The 12628-nt window shown below is 42.6% G+C and overlaps 1 protein-coding gene across 3 annotated transcripts in view; it reads left to right on the top strand.

Annotated features, from left to right (window-relative positions):
* Positions 1-12628, top strand: part of plekhh1 (pleckstrin homology domain containing, family H (with MyTH4 domain) member 1) — a 91690-nt gene that overhangs the window by 28584 nt on the left and 50478 nt on the right. Inside the window, exon 1 of one of the 3 annotated variants that reach the window (XM_061795357.1) lies at positions 3972-4260. The exons of the other annotated variants lie outside the window; for them this stretch is intronic. The gene's annotated coding sequence lies outside the window, so the exon portion shown is untranslated. Of the gene's footprint in view, positions 1-3971; positions 4261-12628 lie in introns of those variants that run through there. 3 annotated transcript variants of the gene reach the window in all.

Below are 12628 nucleotides of genomic sequence, written 5' to 3'. Positions count from 1 at the left end.
ACCTGAATCAGATGCGTTCACCTCGACAACAAAAGGAAGGTCAGGATTAGGATGATGTAACACAGGAGCCTTCACAAACAATTGTTTAATATGATCAAAAGTCACTTCTGCCTTAGGGGTCCATACAAATGGTATTTTATTGGAAGTGAGTCTTGTCAGGGGTCCCACTTTAAGGCTGTAATCACGTATAAATCGCCTATAAAAATTAGCAAAACCCAAAAACCTCTGTAACTGCTTCCACTCATCTCCCTCCTTCATCCTCACCAGGTGATAGGCATTTCGCAGATCTAATTTTGTGAACACCTTTGCAGACTGCAACAGTCCAACAGCGGGAGAGGATACTTATTTTTTATCATGATGTCGTTAAGACCCCGGAAATCGACACAGGGTTGCAGGGTCCCGTCCTTTTTATCGATAAAAAAAAATCCGGCGCCCACTGGCGACGATGAGGGACGAATCAACCCAGCAGCTAGCGAAGTCGAAATATAATTCTTTAATGTCTCTTGCTCAGGCTTGGAAATCTGATACAGCCTCGCACATGGTAGTGGAGCCTCGGGAATCAACTCTACGGAACAGTCGTATGCACGATGCGGAGGCAAAGACTGGGCGCGATACTTACTGAAGACAAGTTGCAAATCATGATACTCAGCCGGTACTTTAGCCAATTCGATGTGCTCGTCTTGAACACCGGGGGTGGTAGTCAACATGGCAGACTTCAGACAATGAGAATGACAAAATAGGCTCCAATTCACAATCTGTAGTTGATATCTGGATTATGAAGTTTTAACCACGTTAATCCCAACATAACTGGAGCAGATTGACAGGGCATTACAAAAAATCGCCGCGATTCAATGTGGTTACCAGAGAGCTTTAAACACAGAGGAGCCGTAATATGTGTTGTAACCGCCAGGAGACGCCCATCCAAATCAAGAACCTTTCTCGGTTTGCTAAGTCTGTACAGTGGACAATTTAGAGTCTCTATCACACAGGAGTCCACAAAACACTCATCAGCTCCGGAGTCAATCAACGCGGAAACCTTCACACTGCCGCCAAATCCCGATACTTCGCCCGGCAATTGCAGTCTCCTGTTGTTCAATCCAGTTCTCAATTCACCGGGTACCAAGTCTTCATCAAAATACTCACACGATGAGACGGTCTTTCTGGAGGCGCTGTCACCACCACCTGGCCGCTCTGCTTGGAACGCGTAGCGTCACTTCCCCGTGAAGGTCTCGCCATGCAGGTGGATATCTTGTGTCCTGGTCGGCCGCAGTACAGACACGCCCCCGCTCTCATGCGTCTCCGACGTTCCGTCTCTGTCAGTCGCCCCCCGCCGAGTTGCATCGGCTCCTTCATGGCCAGGGCCGGCTCCCTCGTCGACGCCGAGGTGGATGGGGGATCACAGGTGGCGTCTTCCTTGGCGGTTAAAGAATGTCCCGGGGAAGCGGACTAAAAAAAAATGTGGCGTTCCGCCGCCCGCTCGCGCTGCCGTTCCCTCAGTCGATTGTCCAGTCTAATGGCTAGTCCGATCAACTCCTCCAAATTAGTGGTCTCGTCCCGGGCCGCCAACTCATCTTTGACGGCAGGACAGAGTCCCCGACGAAAAATGCCGCTTAACGTCACATCGCCGAATCCACTCTCTGCTGCCAGGATGCGGAACGAAATGGAGTATTCGGCTACTGACAAGTCCCCCTGGGAATGGTCCAACAACCGGCTACCGGCTTCCTTGCCCTTGACGGGGTGATCAAAAACTCTCCTCAGTTCAGATTCGAATGCCGGGAAGGAGGAACGTAACGCTGGGTTGGCGCTGCTGACCGCCATCGCCCACGATGCCGCCTGACCCGTAAGTAGACTCATTATAAAAGCCACCTTCGTCTTATCCTGGGCGTACGTGACCGGTTGTTGGCCAAATACTAGGGTACATTGATAAATAAATTGACCGCAGCCGCCGAGCTCCCCAGCAGAACAAGGTGGATTTGGGAGACAAGCTTCCCTGGCGGGTGGCACCGCGGCCACCGTGTTGGTGGCGGGTGCTTTTGCCAGAACCGGAGGTAATCCAAGTGCACACACCTGATCAACCCGAGAGCTCAGCGTACTGAGATGGGTCGTTAACGCCGTAATTGCCTCCCTGAGCTCGTGTAACGATGTCTCGTGTCTTCCAACCAAATGTCCCTGACTTGCCAAGGCTTGGCGAAAAGAGTCTGAGTTTGTGGGATCCATTTCTGGTCGGAATATTCTGTCATGAACGGCAATGCCGTAAGGGCAGATCCCAAAAAATAGACTCCAGATCAGAGGTCCGAACAATTTTAATTAAATGGCAGAGCAGGTGATGGTGAAACATACAAAACTAAAGGAACTCACAACCAGAGAGAATCAAAAACAGATAACGCAGGGAGACACGACAAACGGTCCGCGTGGTATAATCGTAGTGAGCCTAAATTTGGACAGCGGTCAGAACGGCGGCAAAAACTAGTGAATATTCCGACACCCACACACTGTCACGGTGCCCCCTAAAAAGGCTGATGATTACAATGCATGACAGGTATGTCACCAATGTCCACGCCCACCCAGACACTGCAACACAAAGAAAAACAACTTGAAACACAAGGCCATGACAATATATGTGTATATGTATACATGTATATATGTGTATGTATACATGTATATATGTATATGTATATATATATATGTATATATTTTTGTATTGATTCTATTAAATTGGTTCATTTATTGTAATTAATAAATTAGTAAAATAAAAAAACAACAAGCATTTAACATTTCTTACTAGTTTTATTGAATACATTATTTTTAAAAAAAGTAAAATTGTTCAACAGTTTTGTATTAAAATATTTGGTTAATGAATTATAGTTCTTAATATAATTGAGAATGACTTAATGAGTAATTTTATCTTTAATCTTTATTTCCTAATTTTATCTTTGACCTCATCTCCAAATGACCTGGTCGTGTCAGGAACGCCTTAACGAATGATGGCGACTTGTACTTTGAGGGCTTCCCGTGCGTTTCAGCTGTGTTCCACCATCGGCAACCGTCGACGCTCGAAGCTGAAGCGGCGCACGTATGGAGGAAAACACGGCGCTTTGGAGAAATGGGATCCTTTCCCGGGGGAATAGCCCAAAATAAACCCCCTCTGTTCTCCCATATCGAGGCCTTGTATAAATAACATAGCACAGCGGGCCCACCGCGCCATGGGAATTGGCCAATCCGGTCGTGTAAACATCAGCCAATGACTTTTGGCAGGCCGGCCGGCCGGCCGCTTGGCTCTCTGGAGGCGAGCATGTGCGCTGGAATTCATAAATAAATCGCTTTTCTTTTCTTTTCTTTTTTTTTTTTCGGGGAGGATTATGTGTCCGCAAATCTCCCATCCTGCCGGCCATCTCCCCTCAAAAACAAACTGCAGAAATAGCCTCTAAGCGCCGCCATACAGGAAATTATCCCCACTTGTAGGGTGCGTTGTTTTCCTAGCGTTTGCATTCTAGCTGGTTCTCCTTTGGGGTTAGTTGCTGTTACACAATGCCCCCTTGCCGCGATCGCTGTGTGTGACCGTGTCCAACTAGCGGCAGTAATGGCACACAATGGGGCCTCAGTAACATGGCGGCACTACAATTTGATTGAAAACACACAAGCTGTCAAAGCCTCCAAGGAAGACTTTGTTTTATGCTGGATTCTTTGTGCCACGGGCAGCACGGTAGTGTAGTGGTTAACATGTATGCTTCGCAATTATGAGGTTCGGTGTTCCAATCTGTACCCTGCCTACCTAGCCGAATGATGACAAGCTGTTAAGGAAATTGATACCTTCCTTTGGGGGTTACTTCCTTCAAGTCTAATCTTTTGCAGGTAACATGCATACTCCGTAGAGTTTAAGTCTGGAAATTTTTGAGTTTCTGGCCAAGGTTACAAAAACATTTCTTAATGTTCCTAAGAGCACAGTGGCCTCCATAATCCTTGAATGGAAGACGTTCGGGACGACCAGAACCCTTCCTAGAGCTGGCCGTCCGTCCAAATTGAGCAATTGGGGGAGAAGAGCCTTGGCGAGAGAGGTCAAGAAGAAACCAAAGAGGCTGTGGCTGAGCTCCAGAGATGCAGTCGGGAGATGGGCAAAAGTTCTAGAAAGTCAAGCATCACTGCAGCCCTCCACCAGTCGGGCTTTATGGCAGAGTGGCCCAACGGAAGCCTCTCCTCAGTGCAAGACACATGAAAGCCCCCATGGAGTTTGCTAAAAAACACCTAAAGGACTCCAAGATGGTGAGAAATAAGATTCTCTGGTCTGATGAGACCAAGATAGAAATTGTTGGCCTTAATTCTAAGTGGTATGTGTGGAGAAAACCAGGCACTGCTCATCACCTGTCCAATACAGTCCCAACAGTGAAGCATGGTGGTGGCGGCATCATGCCGTGGGGGTGTTTTTCAGCTGCAGGGACAGGACGACCGGTTGCAATCCAAGGAAAGATGAATGTGGCCAAGTACAGGGATATCCTGGACGAAAACCTTTTTTAAAAAAATATATACATTTATCAAAAGTGTGATTTGATGAAAAACAGACTTCTCCCAAATAGTTTGAGATGCTTTTTTTCTCATTTCATTCTTCTCGTAAAATTATAATTAAACATAAAAACAAATATTATTTATTGTAAAAAGAAATAGAATAAAATAAATAAATAAATCAAATTTGCTTCTAGAATTTTTTTAAATTAAAAATCGGAATACATTTTCAAAAATATATAATATAGATTTTTTTGACTTTCTCTAGAAAAAAAGTTTTGGAAGATTAAAAAAATACAACTTTAACATAAAGAAATACAACAAAAAAAGTCAGACATTATTCGCTTAAGCTTACAACTTCATGAAAAATACAACTTTATCTTCGAAAAAGAAAATTCAGCAATTTTCTTGACGCACATTGAAGTGGACTTTATTTTTTTCTCCGTGAGATGTCGTGCTTTTGTTTGGGTGCTAAATGCCCGCTGATGTAATGTTTTTGTTTTGCGGCACACACCCGTTTTGACTTTAAACGACTTCCCCTTTATTTCTCCTTTGCACCAAATAACTCACGGCCGTGAAGTGTTTAGTGCTGAGGAGGTGATTCACCCCTGACTCACTCGCCACCTTAAAATGTCCAAAGAATTTGTTGAAAAATATTGTAAGCACCCTACGATTTGCTGTTGTGAGTGGAAGTCAGAAAAGTATTTCAGGAACGACTTCACAAATGCATGGCAGGTTGAAGAAACGGTATCAACTCCCCTCCCCACTCCTGCATTTCCTCCTCCGCTTCTTTAGGTCTCTTTCGGGAAACATAGTCGATGATTCACAATTTAAAAAAAAACAAAAAAAAAAAACACAAATGTATGACACACGCTTGATCTTGGCCTCCTCTGGTCTTGATTTGTAGCCATTCAGGAGCTCCACCCCCCCATTTAAGCCCACCCTCAATGGCTTCCAGCTTGATGTTCTCCCGGGTGAGGAAGAGGAGGAGGATGGCTCGGCTGGCAGCGAGCCTCGACTTGCTCAATACTGACCCCCGCCCCCTCCTCTCTATTTGTTCAATTTGTGGAAAAAGCCATAAAGTTGAAATGTTTAATTTGTGGCTGATGTCCAGTGTCTTTAATGACTACATGAGGTTAGGAGGTGAAGAAAGCAAGCGCTCCCAAAAGACGCTATTTATGAAACTAAATCAGCTTTCCTGAAATATTTCCTCAAAGATTTCCTTGCACCGCTTATAGATGGTGTGCCCTCACTTTTCACCCTCTCTAAACAGCCCTGTTGAAATCAGACAGTTCTGGGAAGCCTCTCCTGGATCGTGAAAAAGAAAAAAAAAAAAAGAAAAAAAAGACAAGCGCTCCCAAAAGATAACAAAATACATTTGTCCGATTTCCACTGCCAAAGTACTTAAATTAGACACAAATATTTGAGGCCAAAAAAGGCAAAATATTCAAAAATATGTGAAAACATACACAAATCTAGTAATATGAAAAGATTAGATAACAATCCAAAACTATTTTGAAAAGATATTTGGATACAGAAATAAAAAAATCAATATGACATATGTCCTCTTTAACTGTTAGTTTGGTCAAATTACAGAATATCTTCTGACTTTCACTGTAAAAATACAAAACAATGGGGGCAAATATTACTCAGAAAGAAAATATAAAAACTGCTTGGTAAAAATATTTGACTTGAAAATATTGTTTAAAAATACAAAAATGTATGTATTTGTATGTAAACGTTCAAAAAAAGTCCCCCCCCCCCTTTACCCGTTTGTTTGGTTAAGTTATGATTTTTTTACTGCCTTCTGTAAAAATAATGAAATATTTGAACAAAAAATGACACACACATTAGAGGCAAAACAAAATGAAGCAAAATATTAGCCCCCCAGAAAAAGAAAGAAATAACAACAAAATACTGTAAAAAAGTATACAAAATATTAGAAAATAATCCAAAAATATTTTCAAATGATGCAGAACTCTACATATTTGTATACAAACCCTTAAAAGGAACTTTATTCGGCCCCTTGGTGGCCTTTTTAGCAGTCGCGCTCAATGAACAGGCACAAAAATGTATTATTACGAATGCCTGATAAATGTGCATCAGACGGCGACTGGCGGGATTTAATCTCACCCGTTGAGGAGTCCTTTCAAGTTATCTCGACGAGCGAAGCACTTTTTGCGCTAAATATAGACGGCGGTTCAACGGCGGGGGCGCTTCTGGGTAAATATTTCTCTTCATGGCCACACTCGTGCGCCCGCTTTTTCCTCAACATTCAGCAGAAAAGTGGAAGCACGTCAACCGTGGCCACAGGTGAAAAGCGGAGCGTGTGACTGCTGACTAAGAAGCGGGATAAATGGCAAGGCAGCAGGGCCAGCGTCCACACTTTTTCCAAAGAGAGCCACACACAGGAAAATGTTATTTGTACATTGGCTTTATAGGTTTTCACAGGTCAACCTGACGAACATGTACACTTGTCGTTCTCTGCATGATAAAAACACATAGCTAAGGGTAAAGCAGACCATGAAATGCCCTATAAGGCAAAAGCAACATCAAACACGGAAAACCCCGAATAGCTTATGTTTTCTCCAATATTTAGCCGATTCCCTCTGAACTTTGGTGGAACTGTAGAAGCAACATAGAAACACATCTGGGATGAATTTGGTGCAAATTGATGTCGACCTTAAGGAGCTTGTCCAAGGTTAGGGTTAGCTGAAAACAAGGCCATAAATAAATTCGCAGTAAACCACATCGAGTCATATCTCAAACTAAAGGTCATGGTAAGGGATTTCTAAATACCTAATTATTTTGTCAATAGGAGCAAATATAAGAATGTATCGAGCCATAAACATCATATACGACCAAAAATGTGTTGTTTTGGCTTGAAAGTGACTAAAACACAGGCTTTTCACACAAGTGACCAAAAAAGTCATAAAAGTCAGCCCACATTGACACAAAGGCGCTTGGTGTTCAGTTTTTTTTTTTTGTTTTTTTTTTTTGGGCAGAACGTTTACCTTGCAGAAGTGACGGTGATGACAGTCTGATGTCATCGAGGTCAGGGTTGAAAAGCGGGAGGGGCAAGGCGTCTGCAGCCTGCCGACGGGAGGACGTGACGCTTCGTCACTCCTCATGAACACTCCTTGTGTGTGTACGTGTGTGTATACGTGTTTTGTTTATGTGTGCGTGTGTGAAGAAAAACACACTACAGAGAAATCAGCTGACATCTGCCGCAAGACTCTTTGTGTTTGTAATTAGAACGATGATGAAGAAACTTCATCGTCGCCTTGCACAATTTTGTGACTTCTGCGTTTAAGCCATTAGGCTAACAACCTAATGCACGTAACAGTGTACCCCACTTTTTCAAACTTCAAAGCTTTTTCGGAGTTCAAATGCAAAAATGTCATGTCATTTAATTGCAAAAAAGAAAACTCCCAAGAAAATAATAATAAAATATAAAATATAATAATAATTTTAAAAAGTGTGAAATAGTGAATTTTCAAAATATGTAGCTAATTTTTAACTTTATTTAGAATTAATTTAATTGTAATTATTGCCAATTCTTTAATTAAAGAACACATTTGTTTATTATACTTATCTTTTGTTTTATTTACAACAAATTAATTAACCAATTGTTTAATTTTAAAACTCAATAAGAAAATATTTGTTTTGTTTGACTAAAATTATTTTATTTCATTTCAGACACGAGGCCCTTAAAAGCACACATACTATAAAAATCCTAATAATACTATACGGTGTACAGGGAAAGTATTTTCTACGTTTAGGCCTTGGCGGAGGTCTGCGCTTTTTCTAATCCCGTTGCATCAGCCCGATGTTAGACATGATCAATGACAAACATCTTTATCACCAAATCACACAGCGTACCATTGACTCCGTTTTGTTGATTAGATAACGCAGCTAGCTGTGCGCTTGTGATGCAACATTTTAACGCTTACTCACATGTCCAGTGAGCTCAAACAGCCAGAAGTAAACTTTTCGCTTTTTTTTTCTTTTTTAACAAGCATCATCTATCTGTCACTCCGAGTTAAATGTAGGTTGGCCGCAACAATAGCCGGCGAACCGACTTGACCTAAGGTTTATTAGCACACTGGGCCAAGACCTTTGTGCATATGTGCAGCCGTCTTCTCACATTTCCACTGTTGCCTCAACGCACGCTTTCTGAGCTAAAGCGAACTAGTTTCACAGTGAGGAAAAAAATTCAAGACAAACGTCGGAAAAAAGTCACGTCTGAGAAAAAAAATATATTTTAGAGGAAAAAGTTGTATATTTTCCTAGTAAAAAAGGTGCATGTTTTTGCATTTTTTAAATATATGTATTTTTAGGAAAGTTGGATATGTTTGAGGGGGAAAAAAGGCTCATATTTTCAAGAAAAGAGCGTATTTTCCAGAAAAGGTGGTCATTTCAAGATATATGAGAATTAAAAAACAACTCATATTTTCAGGAATAAAATTGTCTATTTAAGAACGAGGCAATGAATCCATCAAAACTGCTTCTGCACATGGAGCCCAAGCACCCGGCATGATAAGACAAGTCTTTGGAGTTTTTTTAAAGACAAAAAGATTACCCCGAGATGGGACTTGCTCGTGGAACAGAAACAAGCGCAGCACTCCCACTAAAAACAGCAACTACATTCATTGTAATGGTGGGTGGTATATTTAATAATTTGTTGTTGTTTAATCGAAATGTCTTTACGTAAAACTGGTCCGTGGTGCAAAAAAAGGTGAGGGACCGCTGTCTGCTGACTAGTCGTTAGTCGACTAGTCTGTACGATTCCTAATACCCGCTTGAAATTTGGATGCAGTTGGGTGAATTCCCTATTGGGGGACTTTGTTCTGCATCAGTTACATCAGGCAGGTGTCCTACCGGTTGCTCCGCTTACGCCCGCGGGCCCCGGTCCGGGTGCCGTAACGCCAGAGGTCAGAGGGTTAATGGAGCCGAGCGTCGCCGGGCGGCCGTGCCCCGAATCCTGGGTGGATTTGGTAAACAGCGACGCTGTCACTGCTGATTAATACGCTGAGGAGCCAGAACAGGCCCCGAGCGCACGGGGGGCTAATGGCTCGCAAGTCAGCCATGAAAGTGGCCGTCTTCCCCATTCTCCTCTCTCCCTCGTCCCCAAAGATAAGCCCCTCGCAGGGAAGGGAAGGGAGGGGGAAGGTGATGTATGTAAATTGTATTGTACGTAAAAGTTAAATACAACAGGGGAAAAAAATGATGACGCACAGTTTGAACATTTAAGTGATTCTTTGGCGTACCACTACAGGGAGCCTGCGTACCACTTGTGGTACTCGTACCGCATTTTGAGAAGCACTGCTTTTCAGCAAAGCTGTCTAACAGCGCGCAGCCGACCGTGCCATGAACGCGACATCGTCTGGCGCAGTTCACAATCAGTGTTTATCCTACAACATGACACAAACATGAAATACTTCAATAAAATAGGTCACACTCGCTACAGACGTGTAACCAATGAGAGGACGGAAAAATGCTCACCCTCTGAGGACGAATTTGAAATTTGATTGGTTAAACAAACAGTCCCATTGCTGACACAGTTAAATTTAGCACTACTGATTCTGAAGGCCCCCATATGTGCAATCTGATAAAATTGGTTCCAAAAAAAAAATGTGCTTTCAAGTAAATAAAATGAAACAATGAAGATCAGTTGAAATGAAATATGTATTATCACAAATATAAGATACAATAATTTAACAAATAATAATAATAATCTAATAATTTTAAGATAACTGAATTTTTTTTCATTTTTATTATTATGATTAATTATTATTAATACAAATTCTGGCTCAGATCCAGATGAAGTTTGGTGTGACTTCCAGCCCTTTCTTATACACAGATAGGTTGAGTAAAAAAGTAAATAATAATCATAAAATATACTGTACATTCTAAAAAATAAGTATAAAAATGATCATTTCTTCAGTAAAATAGTGGTGATCAACTTAATTTTGGCACTTGAATGTAAATTACATGTGCACAGATCTACGTACTATCCATTAATTCCTGCCGGCCAAATGTTAGCTTTTGGTGGAGGTTCCGATTGAGAAAGTTGAGTTTCTATTGTGTGACGTTGAGGTTTGGAGGTCAGTGGTGTTTTTCTAGCGCCACGAGAAGCCCAACCGTCGGCTCTCCTCCGCGGGGGATCTTTTGGGACTTTTTCATGTCGCCGAAGACGCCTGACATCGCGCTCGTTGCACGGCGGAGGCACGGGGGCAGGGCTATAGGGGATGCCCCCCTGTCGCACGGCATGCAGCTTTTTGTGTCCGCAGCATGTTGCACGTCCCCCAACTGCTCTGATGCACAACGATGTGCTAGTCCTGTAACGCTGTGTTTCCCCCCGATTTTTTAGCTGTGTACTCCCTTGAACTCTGTATTTACAGTGTATCCGGAAAGTATTCACCGCGCTCCACATTTTGTCATGGCATGACATTTTTTATTTTAATTTTTTTATATTGTCATTGTGGGTTATTGTGTGTAGAATTTTTGAGGGAAAAAATAATTTCATCCAGTTGTTCTCTTTCATAGAGTGATTTGAAAGTGGGCAGACAAACAGCCAATTTCAAGTCAGAATCAGTCGGGCCTCTGGTTTCACTTCCTTGCCTCTTGCAACACTAGTGTCCTCTAGTAACCTGCGTTTACCACAAGAATACAGTCACTCCGAGGACCGGGCGATAAAGTCTTCAAATCAAATCAGTATTCAAAGAGAAGTAAAATTCTCTATATGAACTGCTAAGGAGATTAATTTGATCCAAGACTATGGGAAACAAGAAATTGGAGTGCTGGAGTAAAGTGGAGACTGAGGGCAGCAACAAAACAGGGCGCTGCAGTAAAGGAGAATGAGACTCGCTAACAAACAACAGCAATGTTCTTTGTAAGACAACAACAGTCTGATATATTTCCTTCTAAGGAGATTAATTTGATCCGAGATGAGACTGAGGGCAGCAAGAAAAATGGAGCATTGCAGCAAAGTGGAGACTTCGGACAACAAGAAAATGTAACCCAAATAAACTCACTAGCAAACAACAACAATGGAGGAGAAAGACAGTCTCATGTATTTACTTTTAAGGGAATGAATTGTATCCAAGGGGACACTGAGGACAACAAGTAAAAGGGAGTGCTGCAGTAACTGAGGGCAACAAGAAAATATGACACTATTTGTATGGAAGAAACAAGTCAAAATACATGTTGTGTTCCAATGTGGCCTAAGTTTACAGGACTCAGTCCTCCAACCCCAAAGCCTTTCTCGCCGCCGTCTCCTTTGCGTCCCCCCGCCCGCCCGCCCGGACGCTGCACTTCGTCTTCCTGCTCATATTTCTTGCGCCTTCCGCTGTACGAGCAACGTGGCCGAGGGGAAAGCGAGCAGCCAATGAAAGCATCGGGCCCGGCAAGTGGAGGAGCCAAACAAATCCTTTGTTTGTTTCCTTATGATTACAAAGCCCCGAGGATGATCTGAGATCAGCCTTTAAAAGATTGTCTTTTGGCGGACTCTAATAGACCCCCGCCAAATAGATGCCCTTGTTGCCCTCAGTCTCCACTTTGCTGTCGCCCGCCGTTGTTCTTGCTGCCCTCAGTTTCATTTTGGATACAATTCATCTCAAGCAGTTCACACCATAAATCATTCGCTGCTTTTGTTTTTGTTTGATAGCACATCTTGCTCTCATTTGCTGCAGTGCCTCAGGTTTTGTTACCCGCAGTCTGCACTTTGCTGCAGTGCTCCTTTTGTCTTGCTGCCCTCAGTCTCATCTTGGAGTCAATTCATCTCCTTAGAAGTAGATACATGAGACTGCCGTTCTGTATCTTTGTTGTTGATGATGATGTTTGTTAGCTAGTCAATTCTGTGCTGTTTTTTTTGCCTTCAGTCTCCACTTTGCTGCAGAGCTCCATTTTTCAAGTTGCCCAGAATCTCATTTGGATTCAATTCATCTCCTTAGAAGTAAATACGAGACTGCCGATTTGTATCTCTGTTGTTGTTGTTTGTTGCCCTCAGTCTCATCTTGACAAAATTCATCTCGTCAGCAGTTGATATAGTGAATTGTCGTTCTATTCCGTTGTTGATATTAGCGAGTCTTGTTCTCCATTTTCTCGTTGCCCTTCGTCTCCACTCGAC

The sequence above is a fragment of the Phyllopteryx taeniolatus genome, chromosome 13 (assembly GCF_024500385.1).
Source record: "Phyllopteryx taeniolatus isolate TA_2022b chromosome 13, UOR_Ptae_1.2, whole genome shotgun sequence".
Taxonomy (NCBI): domain Eukaryota; kingdom Metazoa; phylum Chordata; class Actinopteri; order Syngnathiformes; family Syngnathidae; genus Phyllopteryx; species Phyllopteryx taeniolatus.
The sequence above is the reverse complement of the archived record's forward strand: the minus strand, read 5'-3'. Positions and strand labels throughout refer to the sequence as shown.